Source organism: Zea mays, chromosome 9 (genome assembly GCF_902167145.1).
Source record: "Zea mays cultivar B73 chromosome 9, Zm-B73-REFERENCE-NAM-5.0, whole genome shotgun sequence".
NCBI lineage: Eukaryota > Viridiplantae > Streptophyta > Magnoliopsida > Poales > Poaceae > Zea > Zea mays.
This window is the reverse complement of record NC_050104.1, coordinates 15,980,272-15,999,445: the sequence shown is the minus strand read 5'-3', so window position 1 is coordinate 15,999,445 and position 19,174 is coordinate 15,980,272. Positions and strand designations below refer to the sequence as shown.

The 19,174-nt window shown below is 48.1% G+C and overlaps 1 pseudogene; it reads left to right on the top strand.

The window, feature by feature from the left end:
* The first annotated feature begins 2,999 nt into the window (after positions 1-2,999).
* Positions 3,000-5,842, top strand: LOC103637996 (protein SRG1-like; annotated as a pseudogene).
* Positions 5,843-19,174: the final 13,332 nt, after the last annotated feature.

Below are 19,174 nucleotides of genomic sequence, written 5' to 3'. Positions count from 1 at the left end.
GACACAAGAAAATAAATTCATATTTCATGCAAAGAGCTGGTGGAAGGTTGTATGGAACAGCAAAGACGGGCCAACATGAGTAGGACGTTGCAGTTAGATTGAATGGCGAGAAACCATCTGTTGCCAAACCGAAGCGGACATTCCGCACTTCATCAGCAAAGCTGGAATCAAAAGCATCTAGTGCCTTCCATGCATCTGTATCAGCTGGGTGCACCATGACATTTGGATTCTCATGTACCCCTTCTTTGTGTCACCTTATGTATCTGGCTGTATTCTTGGAGATGAACAAACGTTTCAACCGAGGTATAAGAGGCATGTAACGAAGCTGCTTACATGCAATCTTCGTAGTCACGGTCAAACCATCGTCGTTTTCAACCTCAACGAATCTACGCTCACCACATACAGTACAATTCTTCTCACCTGCGGTCTCCTTCCAGAAAAGCATACAATTATTTTCACAGACATCGATTTTTTCGTAGTCCATACCGAGCCCAGATAACAACTTTTTAGACTGATACATGTCCTTTGGCATCTTGTGATTCTCCGGAAGTACATCACTGATCAAGTTCAAAAGCTCCTTGTAACAGTTGTTTGAGAATGCAAACTTAGACTTAATAGCCATAAGTCGAGTCACAAATACAAGGACGGTCACTTTTGTGTGCTCATGCAACGGCTCTTCGGCAGCTTTAAGGAGCTCGAAGAACTTCTGAACCTCAGGTGTAGCTGGATCCTCAAACTCGGTGGGTTGACCGGGGTTCTCCGAATCGACGGTTAGAAGCTCATGGCGTACATCGTCAAGCATCTCTTCCATCCTATCGTAGTCCTCCTCTTCATGTGACTAAACTTCCGATACAATACGAGGAGGTGGGTCCTCACCGTGGTGCACCCACACCTCATAGCCTGGCATATAACCGTTCTTGCAAATATATATCGATATAGTCCTCCTGTCAAGGAAATTAATGTTCCGACACTTGCTACAAGGGCACCTAACATCGGTTCCAGTCTCTGACCGAGCAAAAGCATGGTCGAGAAAAGCATCAGTCTTGGCAACCCACTCACTTGATAGAGCACCTCTTTTCTTCCAACCTTTATACATCCATCGACGATTCTCCTCCATACTAGATATGAGACGTTAACTTAATTAGTTATGATTACTAATTAACCACACTAATACAGTAGCCACTAATTAACCAAACTAATACAATAGCACTAAAAAAATTATTTCACGGGACCCTAAATCAAATAAAACAACCTTATTTACGAGGGCTTAATAATTACCCTCGGAAATTAAAAGTTTAAATTATATAGCCACTAATAAATAAATTAAAACAAGCTAATTTAATTGCATAATTAAATTAAGCCGTCGGACATAACAAAACTAAACATTGCTACTAGCAAACAATATATATTTATACACAAAATTATACTAAATCTTTTAAAATTGCTCACTTTGCCGGACGATGAGCCGGTGAAGCGAGCTCCGGCGGGGTCGGGGCGGGACGGGGGCAGAGGCTCCGGCGGCCGCGGGCTGCGTCGGGGCGGCTCCGGTGGCGTCGGTGGCGTCGTGCTCGGGCTGCGCGTCGGGGCGGGAGGGGAGGTCGTCGGGCACGGGCTGTGCTTGGGCGGTGGTGGAGCAACCTTGCGGCGGCGGCGGAGTCACGGCGACGAGAGGTCTACGGCGGCGGCGGCGGCGGCTTGGCTGCATGGGCTGCGCGCGGTAGAATGAAACGATGCGGGCTCAGGGCGTCGGTTAAAATTCCTTATTTCCGACGGTGCCCTAGGAGGCCGTCGGACATACGGTTATGTCCGACGGCTGCCAGACGGGCCATCGGACATAAACTTATGTCCGACGGCTAGTCTGACAGCCGTCGGCTGTTTATTATTATTTTCGACGGCAGCCCTTGGCCGTCGGACATAACCTTATGTCCGACGGTTGCCTAGGAGGGCCGTCGGACATAACGTGGCCGTCGAACGTTTCCTCTTTTACTGTAGTGACTCTCCTTATCATGTTGAAGTCTCCTAAAATCAACCATTCAGGTCTCATCAGGTTAGAGATGGTACACAGTTCAGATAGAAAGATAATTTTTTCATTCTCCTGCTGGGGGCCATAAACAGTCGTTAAGTCCCACACCATGTCCTCCAATCTGAAGCTGACCCTAGCTGATATTGAGTAGATTGAAGTGTAAGTAATTGGAGCAATATCAAAATAGTCTTCATCACAAGCAATAAGAATTCCACCCGATGCTCCTAGAGAGGGTAAATGTATAGTCTGCTTTGCAAGCTTGCAACCCACAGTTTCCTTTAATAAATCTTTAGTCCAACTTATAATTTTTGTCTCCTCGAGACAAATAATAGTTGCGCTGGTAGAAAGAATTGTTTGCCTCACACTTTCCCGCTTAGCACAGGCATTCAAACCCCTCACATTCCAAGATGAAATATAGCAGTTTGTATTCATTAAAAGATGAACCCTCTACTTGAACAGATATTGCCACATAAAAAATATAACATAGCTAACATTTGATGCAGACTGGCAAGCTTGTTCACCAACAGTAAGATACACATGTCCCATGAGACACACAAAAGTTCCAAACTGAAATTACTAAGATACAGAGGTACAATGATCCAATGATTCGAAAACCACCTCTAGGACCACCAAATACCATGCGACGACCAACAGTCTAGCAAAAGAACCTTTAGGACATCTTGCTCTGCCCCCTGACACGAGCAAGGGAGAACTAACTTGGGATACATAAAATAAAAGACTAGAACCACTGGTAGCTGAACAGGACGCTCAGCTCATATTTCGGGAACAACCTCGATGATGGGGGCTTTGAGTGGCGACACATTGCTGCCCCTGGACCTGCTTCCTTTCTTCCTCTTGCCTTGATTTGCCAGCTCCATAATTGCCTCCATCTGATCCTTGTTGAGGGGTTTTAAGAAAAGGCTTTCAATCTGTTCAATAAAATTTATATGATTATTGGAGGTGGAAGCACTTAAACATTGGTATTGTATGGTTGCAGAATTATTTAACTTTGCAATGAGAATTTCCTGGGCTTTGGAGATGGCATCGCGACTGCCCCTCAATCTTTAGTTTTTGTTTTGCTGCCAACCTGCCACTCGATCGTTTACCTGTCGAGATAACATTTTTATTTGCATTTGCACCTAGATTGTCTGACCCCGCACTACTGGTGATATGACACACATGTTTCTGTTCGGAGGGGAATGGATTAGGGGTGGTTCTGGTATGTTTGTGATTGACTCAATGAAGATTTGCAAGTTATAATTTGAGTTGAGCTGATTTTCTATTGGCAGGGGAGTGGAATGACCTGGATTGTTGTGGCTAGCAGTCGGAACCTCATTGCTAGATAAAATCAGTTGTCTATCCTCGTCTACTACATTATATTGATTGTTTTGGTATCACCGCCTAATATTATAATACTACAATCTCAATCGTCATAATGGGGATACTAAATTTCAGAAGCCAGCAGCTCGCGGCGAATCTCCCTTCTTCTCCGGTATCCACCACCGCTTCATCTCGGTACCGCGACTCGTCGACATTTCGGTGAGTAATCAGTGCGATAAGAGGTGCGCCGACCTTTGATCCAGAGTAGTGGCAGCCTGGCACGCCGTCGCGTGCTCATACCTGTTCTCTTCAGGCACCGCCTTCCGCCTTCCGCCGCCCAGACCGGCGACCGGCTACCTGTCTATGCTGCCTTCCTGCCTCCAGGATCTCCCACGACGGCACGAATTGCCTCCGCCCGTGGTTGATTTCGGTTAGGCCTTGCCTTGCCGCTTAATTCAGATGAGGTGTTGTTGAGGTCTTGAGGACATCACGTCGTCACTAGTGGACTATTTCTGTGAGTACCTTCCTTCAGAGGACAAAAAAATCGAAGTAGCTCTCTATCAAGCAGCTGATTGAACCCTCTTGCTGCCTAGAGAAATTTGGTACTCGTAAATGTTTAATTTCATCTGTCCTATTTTAGGGCATGTTCGTTCGTTTCTGTAGACGGGACGGGATAGTGGAATAGTCGGTCAACATTCTTCCTATTTTTTTTTTCAATCTCATCCAATCTATACGAAATAAGAATAATCGGACAAGGCTATATAGATTTTGTAATGGCAGGGATGACTTGTCGCTCTATTTTTTGACAGTAACTGTATGGATTTAATGTATTGAATTAAGACAACAACTACAAATTAATAATTGTCCTTTCCAGAAATCCAGTTTGTCAAGTGAGTGGACGACCCCAAGCCTCTTTGCTAGCCAGTGAAATCCACCAATAAACAAACTCTGGAAAAAAAATCCAGGAGAGCATTCCACTTATGGCGGATGAATCATGGAGGATTCCTATGTTAGTGCAAGAACTGGCGGCCAAGGTGCAGCAACCACCAAGCAGGTACATGCAGCCGGAGCAGTATCATCCTGTCAGCCTAGACGTTGGTGCCGAGACACTGGAGCCCATCCCTGTGATCGACCTCAGCCGGCTGTCGACTGCTGGTGGTGCCGACGACGACGAGAGCGGCAAGCTCCGGTTGGCCCTGCAGACCTGGGGGGCTCTTCCTGGTGAGCCTCTCTCTCAGCTTCTGTTCCTTCCTTCCCGTCTTGCATGCTGGTGTTACTTTCCTTCATCAAATACCTGCTGCATGCTTCGCGACATGTAATGTAAACAGGCAAGTGGATGTAATTGTAATTCCAGGTTGCTAACCATGGCATAGAAACCGATTTGATGGACGATTTAATGGAAGCGTCAAGAGAGTTTTTCCATCTGCCGCTCGATCGAAGAGAAGCACAAGTGCAGCAACTTGATAGACGGCAGGCATTTCCAGGTGGAAGGATATGGAAATGAGACCCAGTGAGATCCGAGGATCAGAGCCTTGACTGGATGGATGGATCGACTGCATCTCAGTCAGGGTAGAACCGGAAGACGAGAGGAATCTCGTCCATTGGCCTCAGCATCCCAAAACTTTCAGGTAATGTTTGTCGATTTTGCAAGCCATATTTAGCATTTGCCTTCTTATTATTGCAGCATATATATATAGACAATGTAGATCAAGTAAAAAGAAGAAGAAGAAAAAAAAAGGCATGGCATCAGTAAGTAACCCGAAATAGTTTGTTGAACTAATTTATTTACAGGGGTCTTTTACATGAGTACACATTGAACTGCAAGAGAATCAAGGACTGTATCCTTGGGACAACAGCCAAGACTTTAGGGCTTGGCGAAGACTGTTTCGCCAGATTTAACTACTACCCGCCGTGTCCAAGGCCGGATCTCGTCTTTGGCGTGAAGCCTCACTCGGACAGTAGTGGTGTCCTTACCATTCTTCTCATCGACAAAGACGTCAGTGGACTGCAAGTTCTCAGGGATGGCGTGTGGCACAATAATGTCCCAGCTAGTCCTTTCATGTTGCTGATTAACGTAGGAGACTTCATGGAGGTACCCTACAGTTCCATAGTACTTAATTACTTATACACTGTGACATCTGTCATGAATTGCATATTTCAGCAGGCTGTCGGTTTGACGACCTTGACGGACGCAGATAATTAGCAACGGGGTCTTGAGGAGCCCGGTGCACAGGGCGGTGAGCAACGCGGAGAAGGAGAGGATCTCGTTGGCCATGTTCCACGGCCTGGATCCCGACGAAGAGATTGAGCCGGCGCCCGCTGCTCTTTTAAGCGAGAACCAGCCGGCGCGGTACAGGACACTGAAGGCCAAGGAGTACCTGCTGGCCGGGTTCTATGAACATTTTTTTTGTAGATTCATCGAGTCTGTGAAGATCCATCTAAACGAGGTTTGATGTCTCAGTTCCCCGGCTGCGTGACGAAAGCATTGTTTTGTTTGTCTCTTAGTTCGAATCTACGTCGTTTAGAGGCGTCTTAGATGGTCTGTCGATCCCAAAACAAATCCTAAGACCTCTCCTCCCCGACGGGTCCCTCTTAGGACCGAGATCCTAGTGCTGTTGGTGAACTCCGTCGTCTATACGCACGCGCGGACCATCTAACTCGTCGGGCAGAAACCCTAACCTCTGCGCAGGTCGTGGACCGTCCGCGCTTCCGTAGAGAGCGCCGCTACCGGTACTCATTGCACTGATTGGCGCCAGACTGGCGCCAACACATACTAATGGCTTATTCGTTTTCGTGGATTGGAGTGAATGAGACGGATTTAAATCTATAATAAGTCAAAATCTCTACTGATTTTTTTATTTTTTTTTTTGCAATCCTATCCGATCTCAACAACAGAGTCTAAAATGTAGTTATATCTCTTGTGACAATGACTAAGGGGGTGTTTGGTTTGCCCCTGCTAAAATTTAGCTCCTATCACATCGAATGTTTGAACCTCCGTTCGGGGTATTAAATGTAGTCGGATTATAAAACTAATTTCTCAGCCGAAGATTAAAAAGTGAGACGAATCTAGTACAATTGGTTGGGTCTATATTTCATACTCCTATTTGAAAGTCAAACGCTTGATGTGACCCGGGCTAAACTTTAGTCCACAGAACCAAACACCCCTAAGGTTACAGGAGCCATTTCAATGTCTCGTTACCTTAGAGCAAGATATGTCATATTACTGGTCAGCAGGGACTAATAAATATAGACTCTCCCGATTCTTGTGCTTGTGTCAGATATCTTTTGTAAGTCTCGCAGTAACTCCGCTACCGCGAACAGCTGGAAGCAACCGCTGGCAGACTGCGCTGCGCTGTGAACGGCAGGCACAGGCAGCTCCGGTGGAATATGCTGGTGTGGTGGGCGCGCTCCTGACCCCCGACGGCGGGGGATATGCCGAGGCCCGATGGCATCTGTCCTATGAATCCCCCCGGGAGCAGCACCGACGTGGGCGACCTAAATACACGCACGCGCCCGTGTGTGCGTGTGCCTGGCTGCGGGCTGCCTGTGCGCCCCCGCACAGGCGCAGATGACGCCTCCACCAGAACGGCATAACAAACAATGATAAGCCGGTCCACGACACCGTCTGCGCTGTCCACCGGTGGCTTGGCGTGGCGTGGCATGGGGGCTGCACCACGAACGATGACACGTGCACACAAAAACGCCGCCATTAGAAGACCATACGACCCAGGGCTTACCGATTCGCCATCTATCCCTCTCGCGGCCTCGCCGCAAGTACCGTGGTGGTGTTCATGTCTGGATGGATGGGACCCGAAAACACCTCGCTAGATATTATGACTGCCGCAGCACGGCCTGCCGGACACGGACGCGGCGCACGGCACAGGCGAGGAAGAAGCCGGGAGGCCGCGCAAAGGCCGATCGGATCACCGCCGGGGCTATTAAGTAAGCTAGTTATTATGATTGCCGGCCGTATCGGTTCCGTTCCGTGGCCCTGTCCTGTCCGCGCGGGCGACGCGACGCCACAGTTCACGCGCGCCGCACCGGAACCTGAAGCAGCTGCCGTCGCCCCGGCCCAGACCGGTCGGACTCCACACCAACCGAGAGCCCAATCATGCCCGCGCCGCGGCCGCGCGGCCTTGGCGGGACGCGAGTGGCGCGCGCGTCACGTCGGTCGTCGGTCGGTCGCCACGACCCACGACGCCCCCTCCCCCATGCGACGCTGGTATCCCAAGCTGTCCAGTGTCGGTCGGTCTTTGTTTGAGAGCCTCCACCTGTCCACCACATGCATGGCTTGGCAGCAGACAGCAGAGACGACGTGCAAACTAAAAGTAGTAGCGCTAGCGTGAGCGACGGGATCGAGCTCGACGTTTCAGCGCATATACCGCGCGGTAGGGGGGGATCATATGGTTGCCCAGATCATCTGTGCTGCTCTGATGGTTTTCGGATGTGGGTTTCATTATTAGTTAGCTGTTAGCAGCAAGAATGCTTTTCAGTTTGGAGCACACTACTGCACTTAATCTTTTTCTTTTCTTTTTCCGGCAAAAACAGGGCGCGCTGTAAGTGTAACACGCATTTGTAGCTGTGTGTCCATTGATGTTCGTGTACAGATTGATTACCAAGTCTTTTTTTTTCTTTTCTTGCTGGTACAAACAAACTAGCAGAGGTTTACCTAGTAGTTTATTAGTAAACGCACTAAATCAGATTTGAAACGCATGGTAGCTGTGTCCAAGCAGCAGACTGACAAAAAGCGCCGAAGCCTTCCGGTAAGCAGACAAGTCGTACGCCCGACACGTCCAGGGCACAAAAAGGACGAAATTGTTCTCCTATCTCAGATATGTGACAATCCTATGTGTCATTGGAATCACACGGTTGTAATTCATGCATCTTAACCATATAAATAGATGAATATTGTCGCCGCTGACAACGATCGGCGTTTTTTTGCATCTCCGCACGACCGCACCTGTGTCCCCCCCCCCCTCCTTTCCGTGAATCTCTCTGATTCCGAAGGTCAGTGTCCATGTTTTACACGAGTTTCGACATATGAACATGTTTATCGAGCTCCTTCTTCTCCTTTTCCGTCCTCTTTGGAGACGAGAGGAAGGGTCCTCAATTAATTATGTTGTTCTACCATAGATCTTCGTAGAATTTCGATACGCCGTACCTAATAGAGTGTCTCTAACACATTATGCTGCTTGTTTTATTGCGTCACTCCCCATATAATGATGTAGAGCCGGTCCGATTTTGTTTAGGTACCGATTTTTTTACTGACGCGTTCCTATTTCGACCGGTGTGTACAAAAAGAAAAGGATGTGCTATTGCGTCAGGTTCCATCCCTATTGCATCACGGCCACCAATAACCCACCATAATTGCACTAATGCAGCACACTGGAAACTCACATGCATGATGATCGTCATTTATTAAGCGCAAAGTGGTAGGATCTGTTGAGAAATTACCTTAAAAATACACTCAAGTCGTATAAACAAAGTACCGTTAGGTAGGTCAATGAAAGGGTTTCTGGTGAGCGACGATGCTACCGGTGAACTTTAGACTAGTTATTCAGAGCTTTAGCTCTAAAAAATTTAGAGAAAGAGAATTGGAACCAATGTATCAACGTTGCGTATATAAAGAAGCGGGCCATGCGTGTGTGGTTTTATTAGCCAACTTCGATCTCAAATGTAACTTGGTACGCAATTTACAACAGAAAAGGGGCCTGGTTTTTGTTATGTGCAACGACCACTGAATTATATAAATAAATAATTAAAGCACCAGCACCATCAGTGACCTAGCTAGCAGTAGGATGAAGATCCCTGTCAAGCATCAGTGAGCCAGCTATAGGAGAAAGGTCTTCTTAAGCTAACCACTGCACTCATACAGTCGTCGGTGGACAGGACATAACTTCTTCCCGAAATGTTGCTGTTGAGATAGCTAGCTTCATGGCTTGAGGAGGGGAAATGGACAGTAATAGTGAACTGACTCCAGTTATTGTTCTCAGAATATTTTTTTTTGAAAAAGGGAATATTATTAATACTCCAGCTTCTGTATCGGTTGATATATAGGTATACCTTGCATATTTTATTTTACAACTTATACATTTAATTTATAGATCTTTTCTATATTTCCAAATACGCTTGGAGTTTAGCTGAATTTATAGATCTTTTCTATTTTCCAAATAAGATTTGAGTTTAGCGCGCATGATATCGTGTAAGACGAATTATATATATATATATATATATATATATATATATATATATATATATATATATATATATATATATATATATATATATATATATATATATATATATATATATATATATATATATATATATATATATATATATATATATATATACGATGTCCGTGCGTTGCGACGGCACACAAAATATCTGATAAATAATTACATAAAAATGAACAATACACATATTCCTATGACATATATTACCATGATGAGATGTTTTTTTTGAAAGGAATGTGTGGTAGATAAATACAAATCATGGCTACTATACTTCGAACATGTAACAACTTCATTTTTTGTATGTGTCTCTATTCACATTATTTTGAGCCTTTGTTTTAAAAAAAGATATTATTATAAAATGAAATTCACATGACCATTTTCTTGTCAAAACACTAAAACAGAGCCTTTGATTTACGAAGTGAAACTATCATAATGCGATGTGCTCATGCAAAGGAGTATGTGAATTTGGCAATGAACAAAACAGAGGTTTCGTTAGCCAACAATGAACAAATTTACAAATTTAGATTCCATACAACAGTGTGCATATGTCACATATGTAAATCAATAGTACGGTCAGATCTGAGAAAGACAAGCTACTAAGATCATTCTAGCAACAGGCAATATGTGTTACTATTGTACCTGCTGCTGCTACACATGATCGGTTCGTTCCTCTCATTGTTCTGTACATGTCCTGTCACATCTTAGTCTATAGTTAGCGAGCAACCAAGCACATAGTGCTTTTGGATTTAATCCATGACAAGGGTGACAGAGTTGGGCAGCAAATAAAACATGCGTAGGTCACAAGATAAGAAACAAAATTTTCTTGACGCATGTAATTTATTCAATAGAAGCCATGGTGTGCCTAAATTAGGGATACTACCAAATCACTCCTAGTCTTACCCTAAACCCTAAACCTGCTACTACTACTGAATAGATCAGGATGAGGCAAGTCAAGATCAACTAACAATGATTTCCACTGTAGTTTCTGTGGATTCTAATGGATACATGTGAGATCAGAAGTTCTTTAAGTTTGGCAGCCTTAATTTGCAATAATCACGAAATAGTAAAAGCAAGTGGGAAGTTTGGATATTCAACCTTTTCGAGAGTATCGGAATATCAGAAAAATAGGATATACCATTTCTCTAATCCTTCTCTTTGCATCCAAACACTTATGCCTGCTTTTGCTTAAGTTCATTTGACCATAACGTTTGGTGCTTTTATCCATTGTATATTATTTTTCTGTTCATATCGTGGCACTTGATGATGGTGTGGCGAACCTTGTATAATTATATTTTTAGTTACAAAAAAATTGTGTAAGCATTGGTGGAGCTAAAGCTAGGCTAAGTGGTTGACCTGGTCTTTTTCCTCAGTAGCAATGTGCCAAGCAACTCAATGACATATTGGTTTTACAAAGTCTGGTAGGCCAAAATCAATGGCCTTAAGATGGGAATTCTCATTTTTGATGTAAAAAGAAAAATGTAAAAAACAAGTTTTAGTTTTTTTAGAAGTCATGATAAACTAAACAATGAAAACTTTAATATTACAGTATAAAGTAATACATGCTTAGTTTACCAGTGTTGTAGAAAATCATAAAGTATCAGTTCTATTGAAGCACATATTTTGATGTGTTGTTTCCAAATTTTATGTTCGCTTTAACTTACCTGGAAAGTATGCACAACCTACAGAATAGGATTTTAAATCAATAAACATGAATCTTTAAGAACAAAGCATGGATTGCCCCGAAAACATCTACCCCAAAAACTCGTGTCTATCCCTAATAGGGTAATACCTTGAGGTAATGCAATTTAGAAAATAATTACTATTGCCCTAGAAAATTGCTTCCCTTTGCTCTAGAGCCACTTCACCTTCAAACCTCATTTGAATCTCATCCCTATATGGTAATGTCATATTAGTGATTCCATATAGCAACCATAGGGGACAACAAACTCAACTGGACTTGTCCTGAGAGCAGTAATTCAAAAGACGATTCTATTAAATGAAAGCCATGCATATTTGGACAAAAATAAAATAGCACAAGGCCTAACAGAATTCAGGAATTATCAAGCAGGAAGGGAAGATAAAGAGCGAGCAAACTTGTTTGAATACTTACAAATATAGAAGCTAATTGGTTATAACATCAACTTTTTTTGGCGAGAGTAGAGGTATGCTGGTGGAGAACTTATCGTGCATGCATTATAATGCCACTGACGCATACTGGAATAAGCTAGTCTTGGAACCACAATCTTCTTCTCAAATGAGTAATGGGTTTCTGAATATGGTATGATTTCTGAATATATCGACATTGATCTCTAAAAGGCTTAATATTCATTAGTTTTGTTCTCTTCTAGCATCAAACATGAACAGAGAGATTGTAGGGGCGCCACGCTAGCACATATAGGTCGAGGTGGAGCAAGAGAGGACAGGAGAGGAGCATAACATACCTTTGAGCTGTAGGTCGAGGTGGTCGACGCTCCATAGCAACCTTGCTACGACATGGAGGCTGTAACACAAACAAAAGGACAGGAATCAAAACTATAGTACTGAAACAACCATGCCATCAAATTGCAACTTTTAACCACCCCCATGTCAAGCAAACATCATTTACATTTTACAACTTTCTAGCAAAACATAATATAATATTACTATCTGTGCAACTGTTGCCCATATATTTGGAATTAGAAGAAGGGGAAAAGGTGCAAACACCACCCAAGCTAAAACTAAAATTGGAGCTAGAAAAGAGTTCAGGTATTGCATAAGTAAATTCTGAAAAAGAAAATCAGATTTCTGGAAGCATGAGCTCGATAGCAATTTGATGAGGAAGAAGAGGCATGCCTCGCACTGCGAGCAGGCGGGGCATTTCGGCTCAAAATCAACAGGGAAGCCCAAGGAACCCATGGAACCTATCTGTCGGGGACCATAATTAGGGGTACCCTCAAGACTCCTAATCTCAGCTGGTAACCCCCATCAGCACAAAGTTGCAAAGGCCTGATGGGTGCGATTAAGTCAAGGATCGGTCCACTCAAGGGACACGATCTCGCCTCGCCCGAGCCCAGCCTCGGGCAAGGGCAGCCGACCCCGGAGGATTTACGCCTCGCCCAAGGACCCCCTCCAGCGGCGGACACACCTTCGGCTCGCCCGAGGCCCAGTCTTCGCCAAGAAGCAACCTTGGCCAAGTCGCCACGCCAACCGACCGTATCGCAGGAGCATTTAATGCAAAGGTGGCCTGACACCTTATCCTGACGCGCACCCTTCAGTCGACAGAGCCGAAGTGACCGCAATCACTTCGCCACTCCACTGACCGGCCTGACAAGAGGACAGCGCCGCCTGCGCCGCTCTGACTGTTGTGCCACTCGACAGAGTGAGGCTGACAGCAGCCAAGTCCGGTCTCGGGCGCCGTAGGAAACTCCGCCTCGCCCGACCCAGGGCTCGGACTCGGGCTCGGCCCCGGAAGACGACGAACTCCGCTTCGCCCGACCCCAGGGCTTGGACTCGGGCTCGGCCCCGGAAGACGACGAACTCCGCATCGCCCGACCCCAGGGCTCGGACTCGGGCTCGACCCCGGAAGACGATGAACTCCGCTTCGCCCGACCCTAGGGCTCGGACTCGGGCTCGGCCCCGGAAGACGACGAACTCCGCTTCGCTCGACCCCAAGGCTCAGACTCGGGCTCGGCCCCGGAAGACGACGAACTCCGCTTCGCCCGACCCCAGGGCTCGGACTCGGGCTCGGCCCCGGAAGACGACGAACTCCGCTTTGCCCGACCCCAGGGCTCGGACTCGGGCTCGGCCCCGGAAGACGACGAACTCCGCTTCGCCCGACCCCAGGGCTCGGGCTCAGCCCTGGCCTCAGCCGACGGTCTCCGCCTTGCCCGACCCAGGGGCTCGGACTCGACCTCGGCCTTGGAAGACAGACTCGACCTCGACCTCGGAGGAGCCTCCACCTTGCCCAACCCAGGGCTCGGACCGACCACGTCACAGGAGGCGCCATCATTACCCTACCCCAAGCTAACTCAGGCTACAGGGAACAAGACCGGCGTCCCATCTGGCTCGCTCCGGTAAACAGGTAATGATGGCGCCCCGCGTGCTCTATGACGACGGCGGCTCTCAGCCCCCTTACGAAAGCAAGGGGACGTCAGCAAGGACTCGACAGCCCCGACAGCTGTCCTTCCGCCAGGCTCCAGTGCTCCTCCGACGGCCATGACACCACACGAACCAGGTGCCAAAACCTCTCCGGCTGCCACGATGGCATGTACTTAGGGCACTAGCTCTCCTCCGCTAGACACGTTAGCACACTGCTACACCCCCCATTGTACACCTAGATCCTTTCCTTACGCCTATAAAAGGAAGGTCCAGGGCCCTCTTACAGAGGGTTGGCCGCGTGTAACACCCTGAATTTGGGGGTATAAAATTTCTTTGCTCATATTCACAAATTCAGGTGTTACTTCCCTTTTCTCATCCTTCCTCATTCTTTTCTTTCTCATTTCTATAGGAGAAAAGTGCTTATTTTATTTGTAATTATAGTTTAATAGGTTAAACCCTAAGGGAGTATGAATTGTTGCATCATGTTGAACCCTAGATCTCACTTTTGCTTGGTGCATAATTCTTGGAAAGTCTAATTTGAATTTGTGGCTTATGTGGATTTGAATCAAATAGAGAAAATAAAAAGAAAAAGGAAAACAAATTCCAGAATAAAAGGAAAAGGAAAAGAAGCCCAACCCTGCCGCCCCCTCGGCCTTTCGGCCCACTAAGCCCATCCCCCGCGCGCGCCTCTCTTCCCCCCCCGCTCTCTCTCTGCCCTGGCGGGCCCGCCCGTCAGCGCGGCCGCCTTCCGCGCGCCCGCCCCCGTTTTCCCCTCTCTCTCTGCTCGCGGGCCCGGCCTGTCAGCCCCGTCGTCCTCGCGTAACTGCCGCCCGAGCTGCGCGCAGCCGCCTTCTCCGCGCCCACGTCACGCGTGGAGCTCGCAACCGCCCCGCCCCTGGCCACTTGAGCCCTGAGCCCCACTCGCCCTCTCCCCCTCCCCCATTTGCGCTCCAGCAGACCCCTCTTCCACCTCTCCCTCGCTGCGCGCACGCTAGAGCGCCGCCGCCACAAATCCCTGCCGTCCCGAGCTCGTTTCCCGGCCGCCGTTGGAGCTCCGCTGTGTCCGTTGCCACGGTGAGCTTCGCCCCGGCGTCCGCAACCCGGGACGCGCCCCAATTCCCTCTCCCCCTCCCTATTTCTCTCTGCCCGCGCTCACCCGCCGTTCCCCGTGCAGCCGCGGAGGTCCGCCACCGCCGCCCCGGGCCACCGTCGCGCCATTGCCGCCGCCGAGGAGTCCCCGGAGCCCGCCTTGAGGTAAAGAACCTCTCCCGCCCCTATCGACCCGCGTATTGCCTTCTGCCGTGTGTAATTCCTCGCCGGAGTAGATTTATGCCGCCGCCGAGCCGCTCCGCCGTGGACCGCCCCCCTCCGGTGCCCCTGCCCCGACCCAGACCCCACCAGAGGACTCCCCGTGCCCTCCCCAACCTTCCCGGCCGCTCAGGTCGCCTCGGAGGCCCGCCAAACGCCCGCGCCCCTCGTCTCCGGCGAGTCCTCCGCCGCGGGGACGAGCGCCGCCGCCCCAGCTAGCCGTAGGAGAAGCCCAGGCCGGCCACCCGATCCCCACCGTCTGTCCCAGATCGGGCGGTCCCATTTTAATTAGGTCAAGCCTAATCCTGGCCGTCCGCAGGAGATCCAGCGGCCCAGGCCCGCTTCCCCCACACCCTGTCTCCCTGCCGTTTGGGCCCCGCCTGTCAGCCCGCCCGCGCGCTCGCTCTGCCCGCCGGCCCCGCCTGTCAGCCCGCCCGCGCGCTCGCTCTGCCCGCCGGCCCCGCCTGTCAGCCGCCCAGGCCGCCGCGCGCTCGCGCGCCCGCCCGCAGGATCTAATCCTGGCCGTTCGCTTTAGATCTGACGGCCGTAGGAGCCCGATACCCCTTCGCCCGCGCGTTTTCTTAAAGAGACCCCCGGTTTTCTGGAATTTAAACCCGCCGTCCCTGGTTTCTCTCAGTTAGGTCCCTGGGCCTTTTATTTAATTCAAAATAGGTATTTAGGGTATATTTTTAACCCCTAAACTTGTAAAATCCATAACTTTGTCATATGAACTCCAAATGAGGTGCTTCAAATTGCAAAATGCTCATGATGTTTTTGTCTATCTATTTAAACAATGTTTCCCTGCTGTTTCCATGTACCAATTAATGGTTAATCATTAGGATAAGATTAAGGTTATTGGAACCCTATTTGAGATAATTAGAAGTTGGTAGACTTTAATAAAAGTTAGAGTACTTAAGTTTATGGACTTAAACACCTAGGTTTAGGAACTTAAAACCATGTAATGATTTAATCCCACCCCTGACTTAAACCTGATTAGTGGATAATGAATCACTTTGTATAGTCCTCTACCCCAGACCTAGGGAACACCAGAGTGCCCATCCTTTTCTGCTATGAACTTGTGATCTCTCTCTGCTGCATATGTTTGGTATGTTGCTTTCTGTTTGTTATTTTCCCAAGTGCATAGTGTGAATGATTACTTTACGTAGACAACGAGCAGTCCGTGTTTCCCGAGGAAGTTGCAGAGGAAGTCCCTGATCAGCAGTTTGGTGAAGGCAAGTGTCCTCTGTCCCATTATGTCCTATTCATTTATAACTTACTACCCTGCATTACTTACTTGAAACCTAAGGATTGACTAGCTTTACACTTTACTTTATCCTTGATGACCTTATGGGCTGTTATGGTTAGCACTCTGCTATTGCCTTAACTTAATCAATGAACATGATGTGACTATTTATGATACTGTTATCCCGATGATATTGATGATCTTGTGATACTCTAGGGGGCTCAGGTTGTTTCCTGAGTACCTCTCCGTAAGGACCTGTTCGTTGAGAGACCACCCAGGATAACAGTGCAACCATGAGGGTGAAATGGGATGCCCTTAGCTGATTAATTGGATGAACTAGAGGTGTAGTTGCTTAGCCGTCGTGCCGTCAATGGGGTCCAGGCACAGTGCTTGCTCTGCCGAGGCTGAGTGCCGAGGTTCTTTCGTTTTGCTCTTTGTTAGTCACTCTCCTGCGGGGAGGGGTAGTGTGTTTATCAAAATGGAGAAACCTAACGGGCAACTATGATCTCTAGGGAATCTTCGTAAAAGCTACGTAGTGATGCCCTGCCGGACCACCTAGGTAGTGGTCAATGGGGATTAGCTCTCCCCGGGTAGAAAGGGAATCATGACTCATGGGTAAAGTGTGCAACCTCTGCAGAGGGTAGTGAAACTGGTATATCAGCCGTGCTCACGGTTAAGAGCAGCCTTGGGATCCTCTTTGATTAGAGATACAGATGGTTCGAGATGCAAGAATTATGTTATGGTTTTGGTTCGACTATGATGATGTTGTTCCTCGATGAGGAAATGGTTTACGGGTTGGTAAATGCTAAAATCTGGCTTCAACTAATGATAAATACCTGACCAATTAAAAGCAACTACTTGAGCCTAACCCCACATAAAGCTAGTCCACTTCAGCCAAACGGGACATTTGCTGAGTACGTTGATGTGTACTCATCCTTGCTTTACCACCAAACACCAGGTTGTCCGCATTGTAACCACTGCTCCGGAGAAGGCGAAGCCGTGGAAGGAGACTTCCAGGAGTTCCAAGACTACGACGAATTCTAGGTGTGGGTTGGCGGCAACCCCCAGTCAGCTGCCTGTGGAGGCCTTATCTTTACTGCGTTTCGCTAGTACTTTGATTTACCTGTTAAGACAATGACTATGTGGATGTCTATGACTCTGTGATGTAACAAGTTATTACTCTTTTATGTTATTATTCGAGCATTGTGCGATGATGTTCATTTATGTAATCGCTGTGTACGTGAGTTCTGATCCTGGCACGTACATAGTTCGCATTCGGTTTGCCTTCCAAAACCGGGTGTGACATAAGTGGTATCAAAGCCGTGCTGACTGTAGGACCGCTGACCTAGAGTAGCACTGGTCGTACTAAGGACTATTGACCTTCCCTCCCACCTTGACCTCTGATGTTACTTCAAAAGTCGGTCACCTCGACCAACCCTATGTTTTACTACATATATATACTATATTATACCTTGTTAAAATTCCTATTTTGTTCTGTCTATGGTTTATTCACTTGTCATATTAGTTCTGTTCTTACTCTTGTGCTTACGGTGTCTTTTGTAGATGGCTCGTCTTAGACACACTGCACGTAAGTCGGTGATTCCTTTCCTGCCATCTCGACTTGCGGAGCGTCCTCTGCACCGCACCGTGTCCGGTCAGTCGAGTCACCTGGAGAGGCTGCACCACCGCCTGCGTGAGGAGCAGGAACGCTGGCGCCAGCACAGAGAGCAGCAGGGCTCTTCCTCCCCACCCCAGCGAGAGGTGGAGTCCGTGAGGCCCCGTTCCTCTGTTGCCCAGTTGGAAGCGCCCCCTGCACCGCCGCGGGACGCCCCGGCTGTTGGAGGAGCTACTGGAGGAGGTCCTGGAGGAGACCCCGACGACGACGACTCAGACCACAGCACGGAGTCCTCTGAGCCGCAGGAGGCGGAAGGATGGGTCGCCCGACCCATCACCCGTGACGCCGCTCGCGGTTGCCACTTCCACGACGCACTCGACACCTTGCTGCGCCAGGCTTTCGACCGGCACACCTGGTCGATCGAGTATCGTTGTGTAGTCTACCAGCACAGTCGCGGGAGGTACCCGGACCGCTGGGAGGCTACCTGCCTAGTTCGCCGTCCGGAGGATGACCTCCGGGGTGCGGAGGCCGTTTCGGAGCACTATTCCATCTCCGAGAGGGACACTGCAGAGGCGGCTATGTAGGATGCAGCACGGCGTGCACTCTCCCAGTACTGTTCTTTGTTCGGTGGGGTGGCCGACGGTCTTAACCTTCGGTACTACCCCCGCCGCCCTACTGGCAGCACAGAGAGTGTGGTTGTCTCACCTGTTGGTGAGGGTAACCCTAGGTTGAGCAGCACAGTCAACCTAGTCGCAGTGCTTAACACTGAGCTGGACCACTCTCTGGACGAGCTAAGCAGGGCTCGAACGGAGATTGCGGAGTTGCGTGCTGAGCTGGCAGAGCGCCATCACCAGGAGGGTGGTTCCCCCGCTCCTGTTGGGACTCAGCACCCATACCGCTCACCGCCACGTGGTCACCACACTTATGGTTCCCCTGTCTGTAAGACCAGGATAGATCTGGATCCTTAGATCGTTAGCGTCGGAGTTTGTAATAATTCTTAAGTCAGATGTCTCAGTCTTAGGTAGTCAGTTTAGTTTGCTTATCAGTTGCTTCCATTTAGTTTAGTTTGCTTATCAGTTGCTTTCATGCTTGTTATGATGAACTTGTGCTGGATTTGAATCTTTGTAATGACTGTAGCCAACATGTGGGTTTCCCCTGCAGTTTGGCTTAGCTAGTAATGTTAATGAAGTCAGTTGCTTAGTTGGGAAACCATTTACTTCTACTTTCCTTCTTATCTGAGAGGCTGTGTTGAATCATAATGAGGATCAGTGAAGCTCTTTGTTCACTCAGTGTCATGAAGAATTCTGTATTCTCTTTTCTTATGCTGAAGGGTTGTAAGATCAACGCTGATG